General features: G+C 41.5%; 1 long non-coding RNA gene across 4 annotated transcripts in view; it reads left to right on the forward strand.

Annotated features, from left to right (window-relative positions):
* Window positions 1–23302, forward strand: part of LOC120371503 — a 110702-nt gene that overhangs the window by 16731 nt on the left and 70669 nt on the right. For 3 of the 4 annotated variants that reach the window (XR_005584409.1, XR_005584408.1, XR_005584410.1), the window contains exon 2: window positions 14622–14751. This is a non-coding gene — a long non-coding RNA (uncharacterized LOC120371503). Of the gene's footprint in view, window positions 1–14621; window positions 14752–22832; window positions 22946–23302 lie in introns of those variants that run through there. The other variant, XR_005584411.1, reaches the window with a different exon arrangement.

The following is a 23302-nucleotide window of genomic DNA, read 5'->3' on the forward strand; positions in this document are numbered from 1 at the left end:
CTGAATGAGACCATAAAGCCCCTAACAAATATTAAACAAAATGATAACTGTATATTTAATGACCATATACTATCTCCCATCTCCATGCAAGCCTCCCATTGAAATTAGTGGGAGATTTGCTGTGGGTTGTGGGATGCTTATAGTTTTAAATTTTTACCTTGACCCATGGATCACAATATAAAATGAAAGTTGGTCCTGCCAATGAATGAGTTTGGCAACTTGAGTATATACAATAGTTTGTTGTAGAGACTCTACTCTGTTAGCCCTACTCATGCTGAATAGTGCCTTAACTCTGTGTGAGGAGGGATGGCAGAAGCCAGGATTGAAATTAAGTTCTCCTGATTTCCAACCCTATGTTCATTCCATCAGACCACACATTCCAAAGAAATATTGCAATAATGAAATATAGCAAAATAAAACCATACACAGTCACAACTTCCTGTCCCCCCTTCCCTTATCAAAACACACATACAAAAACCAAACCCCAGTACTACAGCTGGCCCAAGAAAAAAAGACAGGAACTGATTCTTCTTACTTATAACTCACTGAGAGGTGTTTAATAGACCTACAATACTCAAGAAGAACTGTTGGGAATAGACATGGGGAGGTAGAGATGGTCTCTTACAAGTATGTATGTTTGCATTAGGGAAGCAGCAATTCCTCCCTTCCTCTTTCCCAATTATTCTGATAAGTAAAGCTGTAGGAGTTACAACTATTGCTAACTGAACTGCTACAGCACAGGTAACAGTAATAAAGTACCTAACTTACTAAAAAATATTAGCCAAGAACTACTTAAATAATTTTTTCTTCAAGACTAGCATCTTCTGGGAAAGGTGCAAGTATCTTATTAGTATTTCATAATAAAGAAACTGTGTAATGAGAAATACACTGGCGACTTTTTCTTCCCCCATCCATTCAGTCCTGCAAGGTGTTGAACCTTCAACTTGCTATCACTACAGCATTTTGGGATTGCAGGTCCCAGAGTGCCTGTAACTCACCACACACAATGATACATGCCACTCTGACTATATCGTGCAAAGTTGAGCAATACATCTTCCATCGCCATGTTACTCTGCAGTGAAGGGCCAGTGAAAACTGGAAAGATCAGACTCTGAAATCATGACTAGAAACTGACAGGGAATTAAACAGCATATTGATATCTAAGGCCTTATCTTGCAGTCTTCTTTCAGGCAGAATTCTCATTGAAATTCAATGAAATCCAGTGGATTTGCTTGACTGAAGATTGCAGGATCAGACCTTTATTGTGGTGTTTTAAGGAGGTACATACTCATGTGAAGATGAGAGAGTAACAAAACATGCAAATTGAACCCTACACCTTCACTATCTAGGTCAAATGTCACAGCCACTTAGTTTCAACTGATTTTTGTGGGGATGACTCAAAGACACTTAATAAGAATCAGATGTGCAAGTTGCATCCAACTAACTGGATTCAACAAAACCCTGGAGTTGCTTTTGCTTGTATTTCAGTGGAATTCAACAGTTTGGCCAGAACAGAAACTGTCCCCTTTGGCTTGTTGCTCTCAGAGGAAAGACACAGTCTGAAAACTAGAGCCTATTTAGATGAGTGGCAATAGAAGTAAGAGGGTTTTCACATACGTAAGTAAGAAGGGAATTTAGCTGAGTGTGGGGGTATTCAAGTAGTATTTCAGGGGGTGCATATATGAATTTTTCAGGCTTAAAGTGTCTGTATCAACACCAAACACTTCAAAAATTTGATGTTTTTAAGACTGAAGACTAATATGGGTTTAATTTTTGGTTTCTTAAAACAGCCTCTAAAATCTGAGACACTTCAGATCATAACAGTTAGTTTCCATTCCTGAAAGCAGATGCTAAAGTGAATTTGCTCTTGATGACTGCGTGAACAGAACACAGCAGAGAATCTCTCAGCGACAGCCATGTTGGGACATTGTCAGAGGTCAGGTAGAAACACCCCTGCTAACTCCTTTTTGCAGCTTCTGTTATGTTGTGCCATTTATACTGCTTGAAATGATAAACTGTGACACTAGTGCATAATTTAAGTGTAGTTTTAGTGAGAGTAGTTAAGGGCAGAGTAGCAACGGCCACTATTTATTTATATAATGCATTTCTAAAAAGACTTACTTCATATGCTGGAACTGCAGCCCAAGAAATTATTTAATGTACATTTAAATTATATACTTGTCACAGTTTATCATCCAAAATCATAAATACAATATACCATGGTTTACTAAGGGTTGCAATGTAAACATGCCTGTTTCAGACCTAGGTGCGATTAGATTAGTAGCAAAAAAATTATTGGCTGCAAGTAAGGACCCTAATCTGGGCTGGGAAGGGGGAGAGCCCCATTGCGCTAGGCATTGTGTGCGCATGTGCGCACGCGCACACACACAGACACAATGCAAAGATGGCCCCTTTCTCCAGGAACTTTCCAGTTTAAAAATGCACGCACATCTGCGGTGCGGCAAAATCCGTGTTTGTGCATGTGAATAGGCAGTAAGGCATGAAACACAAATGTCGGTTTTTGAGTTTCGCTGGTGCGCATGCATTTTAAAAACAAATCATTGGTCCTAGTACAGCCCTTGATCAACTTTACTGAAGTCAATGGAGTTTCACTGGGGTGAATTTGGCCCATTATCTTTGTCATTGTGCCAGTTCCTGTTTCCACTTTAGTCTGTGACAAAAATTCAAGTGGCTTCAATGGGGACCAGATCAGGCCATTATGTTAAAATTAAGCAAACCTATGGTCCATAATTGACAGATACATGGCATAGTTTGCTATACCAACAGGAGTTCAGCAAGCTGGTGTTCTGCCACCATCATTGTTCGATATCGGCATTGGTTGATAAGCCTGAGGAGGCAAGTGTTCAATGGCATTGGGCTGAACACCATTCTGCTCCAAGATCTCGACTACACAGATGCTGCTGCCCTGTTGGCTCAGTTGGGTGAATTGCTGCAGTTTATGGATAATCGGGCTAGTCAAGAAGCAGTGCACAATGGGCTGGTTATTAATCTGGATAAAACGAAGTTCCTGGCCATTACCATCAAGCAACATCCAGTTCCAGATCCTGTATTAAATTATCCAGGCAGGACACTGAGCAGGTGGCAACTGTCAAATATTTGGGCAGTGTCCTAGTGCTGGAGGATGCTTGAAAGATGTGGACAATCATATGGCAGCAGCTGCTGCCATGTGGGGACTTCATGATATCAAGCTTGCTAAGAAGCTGCAGATCTACAGAACCACAGTCATGCCAACTCTATTGTATGGAAATGAATTGTGGATGCTGAGGTAGGCTGAAAAGTGACAAATTGACATTTTCAATTCTTGTCATCTTTGGCAGCTCCTCCATGTCCAGGGGCAGGACAAGCCAACCCAGCAACTGCCTCCATAAGAAATGGTTTGGGTTTGGCAGCTTTTTTTTTCTTTTTCTTTTTTCATATGGGCATCACATTGGAATTCATTCTTCTTCTTCCATTCTAAAGTGTGTACACCAAGGAATGCCGGTATATGGCTGGCAATCATGGGGGAGTCAAACGCGTGTCTGATATGGCTAAAACTGAATATACTACCAAGCCATGTTAGGCACCTTGATGAAGATACTGAAAGGTGAACTGTCAGGCTGGAAGGAGGTTACTAGTGGAGTTCCTCAGGGATCGGTTTTGGGACCAATCTTATTTAATCTTTTTATTACTGACCTTGGCACAAAAAGTGGGACTGTGCTAATAAAGTTTGCGATGACACAAAGCTGGGAGGCATTGCCAATACAGAGAGGGACCAGGATATCCTACAGGAAGACCTGGATGACTTTGTAAACTGGAGTAATAGTACTGGGATGAAATTTAATAGTGAAAAGTGCAAGGTCATGCAATTAGGGATTAATAACAAGAATTTTTGCTATAAACTAGGGACTCATCACTTGGAAGTAACAGAGGAGGAGAAGGACCTTGGAGTATTGGTTGATCACAGGATGACTATGAGCCGCCAATGTGATATGGCTGTGAAAAAAGCTAATGTGGTCTTGGGATGCATTAGGCGAGGTATTTCCAGTAAAGATAAAGAGGTGTTAGTACCGTTATACAAGGCACTGGAGATTATTGTGTGCAGTTCTGGTCTCCCATGTTTAAGAAGGATGAATTCAAACTGGAACAGGTACAGAGAAGGGCTACTAGGATGATCTGAAGAATGGAAAACCTGTCTTATGAAAAGGGACTCAAAGAGCTTGGCTTGTTTAGCCTAACCAAAAGAAGGCTGAGGGGAGATATGATTCCTTTCTATAAATATATCAGAGGGATAAATACCAGGGAGAGAGAGGAATTATTTAAGCTCAGTTCCAATGTGAACACAAGAACAAATGGATATAAGTTGGCCATCGGGAAGTTTAGACTTGAAATTAGATGAAGGTTTCTAACCATCAGAGGAGTGAAGTTCTGGAATAGCCTTCCAAGGGGAGCAGTGGAGGCAAAAGACATATCTGGCTTCAAGACTAAGCTTGATAAGTTTATGGAAGGGATGGTATGATGGGATAGCCTAATTTTTGACAATTAATTGATCTTTGACTATTAGTGATAAATATGCCCAATGGCCTGTGATGGGACACTAGATAGGGTGGGATCTGAGTTACTACAGATAATTATTTCTTGGGTGTCTGGCTGGTAAGTCTTGTCCACATGCACAAGGTTTAGCTGATCGCCATATTTTGGGCCAGGAAGGAATTTTCCTCCAGAGCAGATTGGCAGAGGTCCTGGGGGTTTTTCACCTTCCTCTGCAGAGTCGGGCACAGGTCACTTGCTGTAGGATTCTTTGCACCTTGAAGTCTTTAAATCACAAGTTGAGGACTTCAATAGCTCAGACATAGGTCAGGGGGTTTGTTACAGGAGTGGGTGGGTGAGTCTGCGGTCTGCATTGTGCAGGCAGTCAGACTAGAAGATCATAACGGTCCCTTCTGACCTTAAAGTCTATCCACATGGTCAGTTGGCAAGGAGGCCACATCGCTTTGGGATTCCCCATGATGATGATCCATCTCAGGATCCCAGTTGTAATTCTTAGGGTGAGCTCCCTAGTATTTTTTCTTTTCTTAAAAAGAGAGAGCCAGTTACACCCCGGGTTCTGCTGTTGCAAATTGGCAGAAGCTGGGTTGGACACTCCTGGTGGTATGAAGCTTGTAGGGAAGGAGCAGTACAAGTTTCCCACAACCTCCACCTCCAGTGGGAGACATGAAATTAGCTTGTGCACCTCTAAAGTGGGGAGGGGAGCAGGCACAGGATAGCAGTGGGACATGGTCAGAAGATGTAATGGTTTAGGGTAACTTCTTCAGAATCTCTGTTGGCGGAAGCCCTGGCCAGAAGTATAAGCTGCTTCATCCGTGGGCTCCTATGGGTAGAGGCAGCAATACAGTCACCTGCCTTTCCCTGGAATGAATGGCTCCTCTGGGAGAGCTCCACAATATTACAAAAAATAACGGAGACAAAGAAATGGAGAGACTAAATTTAAGGAGTAAGATCTTTCAGGCTATTAATTTTAGCTATATAATACTAGTGATGAAGATAGGTCACCCCATAATGCTATACTCAGATTTTATGTGAAATGTTTTTGATACCACATCATGTTTTGATTTTTTGTGGCTATATTCTTGTCACAGTTCAGACGGAATCTCTATACTACTTTTGTTCTTGGGTAGGTAAACCTAAGCTGTCTGTCCCAGCAATGGAAAAGAATGGGTTGAGGGGAGCAGGGGTTTAAAACAGTGCAAGCTGCCTGCATCAGTCATCCTAGCAGGCAGCTTAGAGCTGGCCAGTAGAAATCAAATAGTCAGTAGTGGAAACAGACCTTCCTTACAAATTCAGTGTGTATCCTGATATTAACCACTGCTTAATTTTGTAGTTGCTCTCCACAGTGGAACCCCTAGGGTAGAACAGCTGTTCTACCCTATGCTTCTTTGCAGCTGCTGCTATGGGTAGCACTTTATATCCCCTGTGCCCATGGAAGATGAACCTAACCTCTTGTATGTATTAGATGTTGCAAACATTCATATAGAAATAACGTCTTTAAAAAAGAGAGTCCACTTAACAACCTAAGTCCACTGTGCACCATGCTCAGTTCTTGGCTAACGTTGTAAGATGAACCGAAATCGCTGCCAGTCTCCCCTTGGGGTGCCTCTGAGGGTTTTAGCTGCTGGCAGCAAAGTGACTCAGCAGTTAGACAGTTCATACAGTGACTCCAACTCCGGTCTTGAGGCAACTATTTGCAAGGTTTCCCTTGTCCAATTTCCTTGTTTTAGTGCTCTTCTTACACTGCTGCCTCCTCCTTCTCTTCCTGTTTTTGTTTACACAATTAGATCTTGTAAGACTACACCATAAAAATATGCTCTGACATCTGGTATAAACTTAGGCTGCTGTTGCATGTGAATACAAGAATTTAAATACCCTGATTCATATTCTAAATATTGATGCAAATATGGCTGTCTTCTGTGTAAGGCAGGTTTGTTTGTTTGTAGCCGAGCCACTGTTCTTCGCTCAGTGCTCAGTGCCACAAGGGCCTGGGCTTGTGGATGCCAGTGTTCTAAGCACCTACAGCATTAAGCTACATTTCTGATTTCTGTGGCCATACCATAGGATGATCAGATGGTAAATGTGAAAAATTGGGACACTTTTTTTTTGGGGGGGGGGGGGAGGTGGAGGGACTAATAGTTGCCTATATAAGACAAAGCCCCTAATATTGGGATGTCTGATTGCCCTAACATGTCCAGTCCCTGTTGCTACTTGTGAACATGGAGAATCTAAACCTTCAACAGCAGTGATGAGCTGTCCTCAATGTCTCGGAAGACGGATTTGAATCAGCCCTCAAAAAGACCTGAAATAAAAACTTTTACCAGCTAACTTTTACCATTTGTTGAGAGAGGGGGAAAAAAACTCTCTAATAGCTTTTTGGCAATGTCAGCTACTGTCTCTGCTAGAAGCCTGGTCTACACTAGGCGTTTAAATCGGTTTTAGGAGCGTAAAACCGATTTAACGTAAAAAAAAACACACCAGCACCTTATATATATTTTTTCGATTTTAATGAACCTTAAAACTACTCCTCCCTCCCTAGAGAGAGGAGTAACGCTAGTATCGTATTAACATAGGGATTTAGTTTAGTGTGTGTGGATCTGGATCGATGGTATTACTCTCCGGCTATCTATCACAGTGACCCGGACCGACGCACTGCACCGCAGATGCAGTGGCAACAGGAAAAGCCAAAGGAACTTTGAATCTTTCCTTTTTTCTGTTTTGCTCAGCGATCAGCCCGATGGGCACCGAGGTGGCAAATCAAAAAAAAAAAAAAAAGAAAGCCCGCTTGTGGGATGCATGGATGTGGACGCTGTAAGGGGTAAGTATCAGCTCCATCCCAGAGAAGATGAAGAGAATCCTTTTCAAAAAATTTAAGAATTCCAGACAGACAGCACAGCAGGGTGTAGCAGCACTGCAACGTGACACGGAAAGCCAAGCGTATCAATGGGAATGAAAGAGGACTGGAGGACTGGACTGGACTGGAGGACTGAAGCTAGCCTAGAGTGCATGCAGCTCTGGCATATTCTGCTTCCCTCTCCAAAACACAGTGTCTCAAGGGTCAGGGCATAGCTTGCAGCCTACTCCCACCTCCCCCCACCCCCCCCCCCCCCCCCCCCAATCCTCTGACTCTTTTAAACAATCTACATGTTCTTTACCTTTACTGAATGCTGCAGATAGACGCGCAGCAGACAGTGCAGCAGCCCTCATCACATCCCACCTCCCCCAAATGGGCGGCTGATGGGACAAAAAAATGGAAATCAATCCTCATCATCATCCTCAGCCTCAGCTGGACAAACAAGGACCCCACCAGCCTCGTCATCAGCCTTTTTTCTGGTGTTTTTTGGTGGATGGATGGTGGGGCCATAATGGCAGGCATGGCTCCACATCTATAGCAACAGGGCTGGGCTCCATGCATAAAGCCCCCCCTTCATGTGAAAAGAAGATTCAGTTGCCCTGGATGCTGGGGCGGGATGCTGGCTTGCCTCCCTGTCTGTTCTGGTCCTGTCTGCAGCTGGAGGCCTGCACTCAGCTGGCCTTCACCTTCAACTCATTAACTACTTGTTCTTTATTTATTCATTCATTAAGCAATTAATTCATCACACACAAGGAGAAAGGGGGCTGGGAGAACGGAATCAAAAGGTGAAGTGGACACAGGGCAAGGTGGGGTTGTTAATAGCATACAGTGTATATAGCAGACAGTCTGACATGCAGCTGCAGCTGACTCTCTGCTTCTGCAGGTTGGTTCTATGTACTCTATGCTCTCTAGTACTCTTGCCTATATTTCAGATTACTGATTTTGATTTAGATACCAAAGGGGGGAACTTTTCATGTGTCATTCCAATTTTTTGGCTTTGCGCCCCTGGCTGATTGGCCAGGGGCACAAAAGCTAATGGTACAAAACAATGGAGTGCAACATGGCTAGGCAAATGGTTTGCTTTTGCGCAGGCTGATCATCCAGGGCAAGCAGCAAAATATGGTGTAGCAAAAGGTACAGCCATGCCATGATCATCCATCTCAAGTTCAGTGGTAGATGGCTGGTGGCTGGTGCAATAAGCAAAATGTCATGGCTGTGCAAAATCTAGCTTAGCTGTCGCTTCTGTGCTGCTGATTCGCTGCTATGCAGGCAGCTAGTACACATGCGGTGAAAGTCGCAAAAAGTGCTAAAGCCAAAACAGGGGCCATGCTTGCAAAAGGCACAAAATGCTTGTTTGCCCAGGTAAAAAAGCTGAAGGAGTGACTGGACGACATTTGAAGGATGAACCACTCAGTGACTGATTTTTTTTACCCATCAGCACTGGATGACAATGATTTTTGACCACTCAGCACGGAGGTTGCGGGGGGCGGGGAGGAACAGCGGGAAACAGTGCCACAGCCAGGAATAGCTACTATCGACCCACCCACCCACGGACCATGGACGACATCCCACCGCCACGGTACCATGATTTCGACGCGATTCCATTTATTTTTATAAATTCTGTTTATTAAAACCGGTTTATGCAAATTCGACTTAGAGTAGTTTACACTCTTGAATAACAATCAACATGTGAAGGGTAGAGGAAAGATACAATTTGAAGGCCCAATCCTGCAAAGACTTCTGCAAGTGCTTATCTTCAAGCATGAGAGACATCTCGCTGAAGTCAATGAGACTATTCATGTCTGTAAGGGTAACCACATGGCGGCTACTTCAGGATATGTATAACTTTATAAGCAACACATGGAAATGTATAACTTTTTGGTTCGAAATAGGTATTTCAACTATTCCAGTGGATCATTAGCCTTAATTTGCTGGCTAACTACATGTAGACATCCTAGATGAAGTAGATCTTGTGAGGGTACTAGTGGGAGGAAATTGTAGTGGTGGTTTACACCTACATTTAGATATAGTGTCTCTCTGGTAGAGGGCTACATGGAGGAAGATGTGTTGAAGGCTCTGGGAGAAACAGGTGGATGGGTGGGGCTAGTGTAAATGAAAAGCAGAAGAGGCAGGGGAGATAAAAGTGGACAGCTAGGGGGAGTTACAGCTGTGAAGGGCCTCCAGTTATGACAAGACGCTTGAACTTGATACAGTGCAAATAGGGGAACCATTGGAGAGATTCTGAGAGGGTGACCTGGTCAGAATGACCAGAGAGGAAGATGGTCATAGCATCAGCATTGTGTATGGATTGGAGGTAGTGTAGAGAAGTGTTCAGCAGGCCAAAGAGAAGGAGGTTGTGGAAATCAAGACCGAGGATAAAAGTCTGACTTAGAATTACACCATAGCTTATTAAAACAGAAATCACACATGTATAAAATAACTGCCTAACCAGTGAAAAGGAAGTTAGTCTATTTGTTTTGATCATTTTTCTCAGCTTGAACAGAGAACAGACTGGTCAGTTTACTTTTATGGTCTGTCTAGTCAGTTTCACTTTCTTGTGCTCACTCTCACAATGCTGTAATGATTAGACTGAAAACACTGTTATTGGCAGTGGGGGAGAATGCCTTGAAACTAGAAAAAGGAGTGAATCATTTTTAGTAAGCTTAAGCATTTGAAAAACTTTATAAAACCTACCTTTTTGGGCTAAACTTGATCTGATGTTGTCCATTTCATGACAATTAGGGATTTATTTATATTCCAGCCATTTAATTCAATCCAGGCTCTCTAAACTGCAGATTGGCACAGCTCTTTAGTCTGTGTCTGCTTTGTTGTACCATGTCCAGCTTTAATTTATGTATTCAGTACATAACACAGGTAGGGGTGTCCTACACTTTTCTGAAGGAATCCCCAATTCCTGTGATTATGTTCCAGCTTTCTCACAGGGAAAACAAATGAGAAAAGAAATTTGGAGACATTAAAGAAATGTAGTCAAAATATTGTAAATATTTAGCAATGAAAGGTGAGAGGATTTAAAAGTATGATTACAATGAGTAATAACGAGTTAATTTGTATCAGGGGTATCTTCATTTTAGTAAATTGGAAGTAACAATGAATACATTAACTGGGGAGAAAGAACAGCAAATAGTGCCATCTAGCGGCTAGATTTGGGTCTGCAATGGAAATAGTGAAACTGGAGGTTCTGTGCCAAACAAGAATACTCCTGACAAAATTTCTGATATGGTACATCCATGCAAATTATAAAGCACTTTCTCTAACAGTGTTGGTAATTTGTATGGAGATGTAATTGCTTTAATCTTATAGAGGCAATTGTTTTGGTAAAACTCTCCTGTGATGAAGTCTAGAAGGTTTTGATTACAACTGCCTGCATCTGATACTCAGAAACCTCATCAGAAGAAAAGATTGTTTGAAAAATCCTTAAAATGACTAAGGTCAACATTGTACTAGCTCCTTTTTTTAATTGTTCCTTTCCAAAACTTGTCTGTTATCAAACTGAATATAATAAAATCATGACATTTATAATGTGATCTAAAACAAAATGTCTGTGCTATTAATTTTAGTAGTACCCAGAGGCCCCGAGTATGGGAGTGGGGAGGGGACACGGTATGTACAGCCATGTAAGTAGACCTACTCTCTGCTTAAAGAGCTTACAATCTAAGGACCCAGGCCTGCAAACACTTAGGGTAGGTCTATACTTACCTGCCGGGTCGACGCGTAGCGTTCGACTTCTCGGAGTTCGAACTATCGCATCTAAACTAGACGCGATAGTTCAAACTCCGAACGCGCTCCCGTCGACTCCGGAACTCCACCACCGCAAACAGCAGTGGCGGAGTCGACGGGGGATCCGCAGACTTCGATCCCGCGGTGTCTGGACAGGTAAGAAGTTCGAACTAAGGTAGTTCGACTTCAGCTACGCTATTCGCGTAGCTGAAGTCGCGTACCTTAGTTCGACCCCCCCCCCACCACCCTAGTGTAGACCAGGCCTTACACAATTTAATCTACACTCTGAAAACAGTCCTATTGACTTCAGTGGGACTGCTCAGTGCATAAAATTAAGTGGATGTATACATCTTTTCAGCTGTGTGATTCCTTAATAGTCATGGGCACAGAAATCTGCCTAATACTGACTTGCAGGATTGGAGCCTTAGGCGTAAAGGTTTACAGAATCAAGACTAAGCATGTTTGCTGTACACCATTTTGAGAACTTAATGGGGAACTACTGGTATTGTGGGATGACACGTGGACCCTGTCCTTGGCTAGATGGACCGCTGAAGAATTCTGCAGCTTGAAATAAGCTATTTCATAAACAAACAAAAGAAGTACAAAATATATCCTATACCCTCAGCCTAGGGTGAGCCACAAACTCTTCGGGGAGTGTTGTGACTAGCTTTTGAAACCCTTTTAACTGTCTCCAGGTAATTGGAAATCAATTTATACAAAGTAAACTTCAGTTATACTCCAGCTCTCTAAAAGCAAATCCAGAGATAAGTAACTCAGTTTAAAATTCCACTGTTACAGAAATCATTTACATATTTGCCTAGTTCTTGTACTCAGCTATAAGAATTAAAGGTATATAGCAACAGAAGTGTATCTGCCTATACTTGCATCTCTTGGGAGGTAGGAGGGAGGGCAGCACATGACTACCTTCAAATACCAAGAACTTATGGTCACAGCAGATGCTGCAATTCAACCCCTGCCAGAGGCCACACGACTAAGAATATAGTATTAAATATCATATAGGAGAAAGAGGGAGATGGGTCCCAGCAAGCAGATAATAAAAAACGTTGCTTGAACACCACTTTCGCCTGTAAGTGCACAAGGGCAAAGATGTAAATAACAAATATTGCAATTTATAAGTAAAGCTCTCAAGCTTATTAGCACTGAGTGAAGAACCAAGTCTGATGCCCTCTTTTCTTGGGCAGAACCGCCCTTAACTTCAAGGGCAGTTTTGCCTGGGTAACAAGATTAGGCCCAGCATATATCAACCTGTGGTGTACTTGCACATTACATTGCCCTGTGCACTTTAAACATGGCCCTGAGCTGAGAGCCAAAGTTCAGATCTAGATTTCACTCTTCCAAGTTCAGAGGGGTTTGACAGTGAAGTTCTCATTTGGCCCACTATAGGGAAAAGGGCTAGCTGGATTTGGATCTGAACACTTCAAAACTGGCTAGATATTGGTTTCTGGAGAATTAGTTCAGGCCTATTTCTACTGCAATACTTCTAACTGTCTCAGGTTCTACATTTGAGGCTCAGATGGTAGAATAAGCCAAGGTTGTATTCATGTGTCCTAGCTAATGAATTATATTAAGTTATTGCTTATAGAGTAGTGACACTTTTTTATAGTAGGTGCATAACTTCCTTTTAGAAGTGCCCAAGGTGCAACAATGAATAAATGAAATAAAACTTTCTCTTTGCATATTTATGGAACGTATAGTGTAGGTAGGTAACATTATTGTCCAAATTAGGGCCCTGTCTTTGAGCCATAGGAGATCTTAGCACTCCAATGGTGGAAGAACGATTTATCCTCAGACTATGGCTGCCTCCTGTGCAGGTACTGGAAGTGGAGAGGAAAGGGGGTCCTTGTGTGTTCTCCACATCTAGCGCGCACACATGCATGACTGTCCATAACTTGCCCAAAGAGTAAGGGGAAGTGAAGAGGTGTAATCTGTTGGTTGTGAATATAACTTTTAATAAGGCTACTGGGACATCTTGAACATGGCAGGGAGCCAAAAAACCCTGGCTGGCAGTCTCTGCTCTACCCCACCCCTGTATTGAGTCTATTTGTGGTATTTTGAAAATCTTCTAACATAGCAAAGATATAGTCCTGATTAGGCTTTGGGAAAACTGCTTTAATATGAAGTTTTCCTCTGAAAAGTGATGGTTGTGGCATTGTGGGTAGAGCTGTATGAATAACTGAATTTTTGGTTAGCTGAAAATGTCATTTTTGGATGAAACAATGTTTCATTTTCAAGTTTTCTAAGCTTTTTGTAAATGAAGTAAAATTTGAAACTAATTTTAAATAAAAAATAAAAACTTGTTTTGAAAATGTCAACTTTTTTATTTATTGGTTTTAGAATTATTTTACTAAAACCATCTGGCAGCGTCACATAATTTGTCATCTCAAATCTGCATTTGTTGGCTAAAAACTTCATCCAGTATTTTTTCACCAGCTCTAATTATGGGCTTCTATGATTACTGGGCCAGACTCTGTGCAGTATCGCTCAGGAGGTGTGACTATCTTAATTCAAAATTTAGCTTGCTATATAAATACCTCGTCTCTGAAACTTAAAGTTCAGTCGTCATTTCCAGTAATGCACAACTAAAATAATTACACAATCTCTTTAATGCAAGAAAAGACAATGAACATGTACCTACAATTTGGTGTTTAGGGCAGGTGGCTTAAGCTTTCACACAAATAAAGCAATAATTTCAGCATATTCTGGTGATTACAGATTATTATTCAGGTAATATTAGCTTATTCAGGTGTGGCATCTTGTTTTAGGTGTTGTAACCTGTCATTTATTCTTTCAGTCTATTCATACTTATTTGGTAATTGCTTTGCTGAAGACCAGATTATATGTTGTTGAAATGTCACGTGTATTAAAGAATTGCCAAATAACTCTCTCAAACAACCAAAAGTTATTCACTAAACTGCAGTGACAACAGTTCATGCATAAAGCAGGATTCCAACTTGTTCTGATCGGATGCCTAATGTAAGGGCAAACTAGTTTTTGCTAAAATCAGAACCTTCTGTGCAGACCTTCACCCACAGTTTGAGCTTTGAAAAAGATTAGTTTAACTTTGGGATTTAAATCTAATATTTTTATGTTGCTGATTATAATAATTTAAATAATGCTTCACATAGGCTGGAAGATGTTTCCTATGGGACATCTGAATAAGCACTAGAGCTGTCTTAAGACAGTTCCAGAAGCCTGTCTTCACTGTGCCACTAAGATATTTCTGAATTAAGTGTTCTCACAACAGAACCTTGATATTGCACATTCCACTTCCACAAAATAGTCAGTGGAAGCAGCTGGTGCTCTGCATCGCTCAGGTCAAGACCCTAGTCAGGTATTGCTACTTAAGATCACCTCTGTTTAAGGGAGGGGGACTGTTTCATAAAATGTTCAAACAACTAGCATTATTACTGCTTATGGACCAGTTGGGACTGACTTTTTTTTTCTTTTTTTTTGTTTTGGACAGGTGAAGTACGTATCCCACAGTCTCAGAAATTCCAGTATACCTCTTCCTCCTCGTGGCCGTGGCTGGTGGCTTCTGCTCTGCCCTGCCAGGACTGCAGCCCCGCTTCCATCCCTCCAGCTTGCGCCTGCAGGTATCTGCTGTCACTGGCCCTATGGCCATGTAGGGAGTCCACTGCAGCTCTGCTGTCATGCCAGGAGTACAGGAGCTGTTCAGCAGCAGGGTGGCCCACTGGCCCCCTGTGGCTGGCGGCTCCACCTTGCAGTCCTGGCCAGGAGTCTCTGCTCTGCCAGGGCAACTGCAGCTTCCCCTGTATCTTGTGCCTGGTGTCTTAGGCCTCTGGACCATACAGGGAGCCCCTCCAGCCTCTCTGTCAGTCCTGAGAAAATGTCCTCTGCAGCTCTGCTGTGAGAATCAGCCTGAACTGCTGCAATCCTGTCAAGACCTCACTAAATCATGGTTACCAGAGCAACTGCATCATAAAGTGATGCCTGCGTGGAGTAAACTGCCGTGGTAAAAAGGCAGCTTCCTGGGGCACTATTTTCTATACCACAATTTGAGCCTCACCCGCAGCACTGCATTTGCTGGCATTGCATGTCACTATGCAGACAGAGTGAGTTACCTGACAGATTTAAATCAAATCCCAAGTGCATAACTGTCCTTTTTAAAAATTGGTATATACACAAAAAATGTAGCTTTGGGGAATTAGCTGCTGAACTCTTTGGTTAGATCCTTGTTTAGGGGGGTGAGCTGCTAAAGCCCCTCAATTGAGAATCCTTGTTGTGCTAGGCCCTGTGTAAACACATAATAAGGCTTGCCCCACTTGAGATAAAAGCCAAAGCAAAATGTGTGTGCAGATGCAAACTTTTCAGGAGGAGTTATGATCCAGAATTAGTTTGGATCCACCTATAATTGTTACTGAGTTTTAAATTGGGATGATATTAGGAACACTAGACTCTGTCTTACATGGCCCCATTCTTGTAGTATCTGAGCACCTCACAATCTTTAATGTATGTATCCTCTCAGCACCCTGTGAGACAGGAAAGTGTCATTTTACAGATTAGGTTCTCTGTCCTCAGTACCCAAAGTGACTGTCCCCAGATAACACAGCCTGTGACCATTCTGCTCCTCAAAAGCTAGCTGTGGCCTACAGGCTCCACTGTGACCAGTCTGTAGTAAAGGCTTTTCCAGTGAATTACTCATAAAGAGTGAGTCCACTTTGATCAAACAATTGAGTTTCTAAATGTTGAGGTGGTCTTCTTTTTTAAATGGACAGTTTCCTGGCCCCTGAAAATGTTCTCTTTCAAAAATATAGTTGGCAGAAAGGTGACCCCTGGTGGCCAGATGGAAGTGAAATTTCCTAACCCTATTAGTTTTTGGTAGAGGTCTTAGCAGCCTGCTGACCCATTAGGATAAGTCATCAAGTTTGCATCGTGGTAGCTTGTAGTCGGTGGCCAGAAAACTGGAGTGAAAACTCTACTGGAATGCTACTTTTCCCACTGCTCCTTCCTGCTCCTGCACAACTCTGCATGAAGCAACTTGCTTTATGACTCCACGTGAATTATTTTCTCTGATGGAAAATTAATCTAGCTCAAAACAGGATTAGGGAGCTTGGCACTTCCCTTTCATTGTAGGACAAACACACAAACATCCACCCCGGGACACTTGGCTTCGATAGTCAATTCAGATGCTTGCTGTCTATAAATGGTATCTTGCCTACCCATTCTTATCAGATAAGACTGCATTGTGGCCTTGCCCATGTTGTTAACTCTTGCTCTGGCATATAGGCGCCAGACACTGAAAGGTTTCAATAGGCAGTCTACAAAACACTACACATCTTTTGCAGGAAATTCCTTGAGACCTTTGATAATCTGGTCATATCAGTGAGGAAAAGAGGCATAGAAGACATGGACAATTCTAACTGATAAGCATAACAGAATATCTTTTGTAAAATATTGAGAGTTCAGCACATCATCATATGTTGATTGGGGGGGGGGGGGGGAAATACAACCAAGTGGTGATGCCAGGAGTCATAGTGGGTAGACCTTCACTGCGGAGTTAGTCCCAGCGATTGGTACCTGGGTCTGAACGCCAGGGTTAGCCTAGCCCAGGTGTGCGAAGCCACACTGTAAAGCCATACGATATCTTACCATCTCCATGCATTGGTGTATGTTGCTAGGTCTTCTGGGAGCGTATCCCATGGTTCTTTTTGCTGCAGTAAGCGAGGCCACTTGCTCAGTGAATTGTGGGAGAACTTGACTGTCCTTTTAGGTGTGTGTGTGTGTGTGTGCGCGCGCGCAAAGGGAGATTGTGGGAAGGCATTGTAGGACTATCAGCACTTCAGTGTGGTGAGTACATAGGCTAAATCAAAGTGGGAGGGTTATCAGCTAAAGTGAAACCTGTGCTCTTACCCATACCCCCGCTGTGCTAGCTAGCCTGGGTTGAAAGCACACCTAAGATAACCTATATCACTAGTAACAGAGAACCACAGTGAATGAATGAATCTTGCAAATTAGCAAGTAAAAGTGATGATAGAATAGGGGATCATCACAAAATTTACTTGATTTGTTTGTTTTTTAAATTGTGGTTTAAATGACTGATTAGAATACTATGGAATGCACTTGCTATGAAGTATCTTAGACTCTGGTCCATTATTTATTTATATTTTGCAATCCAGCTCCTTTGTTTCCTCTTCTGAGCCAACTGTCCCTAACACTGCCATGGTATAGTGGACATCTTGGGAAGTGGGAGGTGTTGGGGGTAGGAGAGGTGGTGTGTCAAGAACAAATCATGCCAAACCATAACTCCTTTCTATCAGTTCTCAACTGGCCTAGGATCTGCTGGTAAAATAGCCAGCTGTCATGATTTAAAGCAATACCTACCCTATTCTAACTCTTCATCAGGGCCAAAGTAACTACACAACTGGGGAAAATGTAAGTTGCTTCTTGACATCCCTGCCCCATGTTCCTGTATTGAGATGTTGGAGAAAACCTGGTCCAATGGGATTCTAATATGACACTTTATTGCAGCATCTGCTCTTCTGGCCTGAATCAAATCCCAATTAAACTAAACAAAAAACACCCCCATGTATGCCTACACAGCAATAAAAGATGCATGGCACAGCTAGGGCTGGGCTGGCTCAACTGACTTGGACTCACAAGGATCAGGCTATGGGGCCTCAGAACACAGACTCCAGCCTGAGCCTGCATCTCTATACTGCTATTTTGAGCACCTCAGCTTTAGCCCCAAAAGCTGACCCAGTCTCTGAGACTTGGAGCCATGGATTTTTTTTATTTCAATGTAGAGATACCCCCAGTGACTTCATTGGGTTTTACAGCAGACCATTAAACCTCCTGAGATTAGAGCTTGCTGAAAAATAGAATTTGTGTCCTGCTGGGAATTTCAAAATTTGGTTAAATTCTGAATCTGAAGAGTAAAAAAACAGACCCTTTTGCAAAAATAAATAACAATCTAAAATATTTTTTGTTTCAACCTTAGTGAAATGTTTAAGCAACACTAAAACATAATTTACAATAAAAGTTAAAATAAAGTAAAGTCAAAATAACATGTTTTAACCTTGTCAAATGAAATATTTCACTTTCCCATGAAACATTTTGGTTTTAATCAAATCAGCATTTTCTGATGGAAAATTTTCAATCAAATTTATGAGATGTAGGGAAATGACACAATTTGTTATGGAAGTTATAGAGTGGGAGGTTTAGGGAAGTGCAGATTAGTGAGATTCTGGGGTAAAATGAGTTTCTGCCAGCCAACAGAACTAATGATCAGGAAGAGAGAAATAGAGGAAAGTAATTGTGCAGGTCTTTTGTTTTCCTGAAAAATTCTATGTATGCAGCAGTTTTAAAAAAACCTAACAAAACAAAACTATTTTCCTGCTATCTACTTTTGTCACAAAAGGATTTACAATATTTTTTTACATTTAATTTTCCTTAAGGCAGTCAGCTAAGTTAGTTATACAATTGTAAAAGTTAAAGTTTTAATTGTAATTTGAAACTTGTCTAATCTGAGGGTATTTAACATACATATTTTAACCAGTAAATAATTCAGAAAAACTTTTTATTAAACCTAATTTTTTCTTTCCTTTTTTTATGCCCCATTTTTATCTTCTGTTTCCATATTTCAAACCAAATAACCAAGGTTCTTTATATTTATACTGTAGTAAGCATTTTCCTCATACAGTAATTACTGTAGAACTAAAATTATGTAAATTAGACATTTGCTTCCTTATAGCATGTCTTTGTACAGTGAGACATTAGGAATATGGATGTTTTGAGAGTTTCCTGTAAAAAAAAAAAAAAAAAAAAAAAAAATTCATGAAGGGCTACAGGAGTTGTGAAATGAAGACTTATGTTACCGAAGGCACATCCTATATCTCCTCACCTTAACCAATTCAGGTAAAACACGGACCAGTTTGTAAAGACATTTTCAATATTATTATTTTTAATAGTGTTGTGAGGATGAATAGTCTTGTAGTTAGGGCACTGGACTAGCACTTTAGAGGTTCAATTCCTGGCTTTACCACAAACTTCCTTTCTCTTCAGCAAGTCATCTCTCTGTTCTTCTGTGCTGTCACAGGTAGGGTACTTAAAGAACTAACTGAAGCAACCTTGGAACCATTAGCAATTATCTTTAAGAACTCCTGGATGTCCCGGAAAACTGGAGAAGGGCAAATATAGCACCTATCTTTAAAAGGGGGAACAAAGAGGACCTGGGGAATTATAGATCAGTCAACCTAACTTCAATACCTGGAAAGATACTGGAACACATTTAATAAACAATCAATTTGTAAGCACCTGGAGAATAATAGGGATATAAGGAATAGTCATCAGCATGTATTTGTCAAGAACAAATCATGTCAAACCAACCTAATTTCCTTTTTTGACAGGGTTACTGGCCTACTGGATATGGGGAAAGCAGTAAGTGTGATGTATCTTAATTTTAGTGAGGCTTTTGGCATAGTCCTATATGACAGTTTCATAAGCAAACTATGCAAATATGGTCTAGATAAAATTACTATATGATGGGTGACAACTCATTGAAAGATGGTACTCAAAAGGCAGTTATCAGTGTCAAACTGGGGGAATGTATCTAGTTGGGGTCCTGCAGGGGTCAATCTAGGGTCTGGTACTGTTTGACATTTTCATTAGTGACTTGGCTAACGGAGTGGCAAGTATGATTAAAGTTTACAGATGACATTAACCTGGGAGGGGTTGCAAGCACTTGGGAGGACAGGATTAGAATGACCTTGACAAAAAGGAGAATTGGTCTGAAGTCAGAATGATGAAATTCAATAACAAGTGCAAAGTGCCTCATTTAGGAAGCAAAAATCAAATGCACAACTACAAAACTGGGCAACAACTGGCTGGGTGGTAGGACTATTGAAAAGCATCTGGGTATTATAGGGGATCACAAATTGAATATGAGTCAACAATATGATGCAATTGCAAAAAAGCCTAATATCATTCTGGGGTGTATTAACAGGAGTGTTGTGGTATAACATACAGGAGGTAATTGCCCCGCTCTATTTGGCACTAGTGAGGCCTCAGATGGAGGACTGTGTCCAGTTCTGACTGCTACGCTTTGGGAAAGATGTGGGTAAACTGAAGAGAATCCAGAGGACAGCAACAAAAATGATAAAAGGTTTAGAAAAGCTGACTTACGAAGAAAGGTGAAAAATATTGGGTGTGTTTAGTCTGAGAGAGAGGCAGGCAGGCGCTGAGGGGGGACCTGATAAGTCTACAAATATGTTAAGAGCTGCTATAAAGTGGACGGTGATCAATTGTTCTCCATGGCCACTGAACGTAGGAGAAGAAGAAATGGGTTTGATCTGAAGCAAGGGAAATTTAATTTAGATATAGTTTGAATTTTTTTCCTAATAAGGGTAGTTAAGCTCTGAAATAGGCTTCTGAGAGAGACTTTTAAAAGCAGATTGGACAAACACATGTCAGGGAAGGTCTTGGTTTCCTTGGTCCACCAGAGCACAAGGGAGCTGGATTGGATGACTTCTCGAGGTTCCAGCCATACATTTCTATGATTCTGTGATGTAACTGATCTGCAAATAAAGGATTTGGGTTCTGGGGCTGTTATTTCAGCACCTGGCATAAACACTTCATCTGCACCAAAAATGTGTATACCAAAAACATTTTGGATGTTAGATGTATTAAAAGGATTGGAGCTGAAATTTCACTTGAAAGGAAAGATGGTTGAATGTCTGAGGTGGTGGACTGGGACTAAGGAGAACTGGGTCAAGTTCCTAGTATTGCTACAGATCTCTTGTGGTTTTTCAGACAATCCACTTACCTCTGTGCTGAAGTTGCCACCTGTAAAATGGAGACACTAATGCTACCTTTAGCTGTGTTGTGAAGAGTAAGCTGTCTGTGTTTGTATAACACCCAGCATGACCTGTAGATGCTACAATAATAAAAAAAAAAATCCAGAAATAGCAAGTGTGGGAAAATATCCAGTTGGCTATAACAGTGTAGATCTCCAAGGCTGGGTACAAGCGTCTTCCAAACTGTTTCAGCTGCTTTTTAGAAGAGAAGCAGTGAGTATGCACATTTGCTTGGAGAGCTTGTTAGTCCACTGTGACTGGTTGCATAAGTAGGTCTGCTCAGTGATGTGCACTGAATTCAGGTCAGTCTTATGGGATGTCTTCACATGGGAGAGAAGAATGGATTATGAAAAGCTTGATTGTTTGGAGAAACATTGCCCTCTAGAGTACAGTTACATTGTAACAATGACAAATATACTGGCAATCCTTTCTGTACATTTGCCTGGTAATACACCTGAGACAAATTCAAAAGAGGTTATCTGGCTACCTGGGCTGTTAATGTCATAATCACCTTTCAGAGGAACCATTGTGGTTTCTGAACATTTCCCTCTGACACGTCTCTCTATCTGATGACAGGCTATATCTGAATGGTTAACTAAAGTTAACCCTTTCTCCTTCCTTTCAATCACAAACAGTTATTAGTATGTGGCGGCCGGGGGAGAAGGAGAATGTCCAAAAAGGGACCCTGTTTTTAAGGGATTGCAATACAACACATTATTAACACAAAATATGTTAAAGGGGATTTTAAAGGTCAGTAATTTTCATCATTGCCGAGCCTAAGTAAAGAGGCAAAGTTCCAGGAGCAATCAGAGGCCAAGGAGAAGAAAATTGGCCTACACAGACTGAGGCTGTAACTACACTGAAATTTCAGTACCAATGCAACCCCACAGTGAAGACACATTTTACACGGGTGCATCACTATTTGGATTTCTGAAAATGTGTTTGCACTGGGGCAGCTATACCAGGTGCTAAAAACCAATGGAAAAAAAGACCTTTATTGGGCTTCTCAGGAACTACTAAGCTGAGGATAAAAAGTGAGATCAGGTGGGGCTGAGTCACTACTTTTTTCACTCCAATTTCATGCCGGTGGGGAGACCTGGACTTCAGGAGAGTCCCACTGGCAAAACAGAAACCAAATCATTTTACTGTGGCCATGAATCGCACCCAGCATGTTTACATTTCAAGTTATATTTTTATTTGGAGCCCAAGGAAGGAGGATGTTAAGACTTCAATTACATTGATGGGTTAATTTACAGAAAAAGCCTTTGCAAAGGGAAAGTTGTTGTAGAAAAGTAATACAAGGAAAGTCTAATTTTGTGGTTATTTACTCTAATACAAAGGAACTGTGTATTTTTTAAAGAACAGCAACATGACCAAAGAATATAATGTAACAAATAGACATTTCCATTAAATTAGTGGCGTAAGGATGCTATGGGTTAGCTTATCATTGAGGCACAGCCCTAACTAGGGGACAGTGCATCACTGCATTGTATCCAGGGAAGCAAGGGAAAGGGCTATGCCTCTCTTGAGATCTTTGATCACTTAGAATGGTGCAAACTGTCTCCTCCCTCCTGGTGTGTCCAGTCCACTTCATGAGTCAGTGAAGAGGGGAAGCAGGAAAAGAGAATAACCAGGAAAGAATGGGTTTAGTTACAGCACATCAGTGTTTTGCGGTTATCTGGCCTTCAAACTTTTCCGTTCATGGGGCCGCAGATTTTTACTCACACAGAGGTCTCATGGCAAGCCCTCTCCTTCACAGCTCCTCCACAGCTAACTTGATGGTCCTGGTGATAACAAGAACACAGTAGCAATATATCCCATAACGACAGTTTAGTGAGTAATGGTTCTGATGACCCCTCTAGAAATTCTGTGAAAGAAGCTGAGGAACCCATGGACCTCTTGCCAAAACATCAGTGGTGAATCTCAGAGGATGATCACTTCCCATACTATTTGACAAGAAGCAACATTTGCATATTCATTTGCAAATAGAAGATCCAGTGGTCAGAGACCACAACATTCCACTGGAAAACAAAACAAAAAGGGTGACTGACATAATGTTCTCTGACACTTTTTTTTTTTGTATCACCGTAAAGGATACTACCTGCACCCATTCAAACACCTCAAGCTAGTCAATTCCTATAACTCTTAGAGTTCCCTTCTGAATTATTTTTATAGCCATTCATTAACTAGGCACTTCATAAAGGCTAATATCCAAATCCACCTATGAAGCAATATGCCCACATTCTTGTCTAGAACACACACCAGAGTATGTGAAAACTTGCTCCATATGTCCAGTTTAAAAATCAAATCAGTGTAAAGCTGGCTTTACACA

Source organism: Mauremys reevesii, linkage group 9 (genome assembly GCF_016161935.1).
Source record: "Mauremys reevesii isolate NIE-2019 linkage group 9, ASM1616193v1, whole genome shotgun sequence".
Classification (NCBI taxonomy): Eukaryota; Metazoa; Chordata; order Testudines; family Geoemydidae; genus Mauremys; species Mauremys reevesii.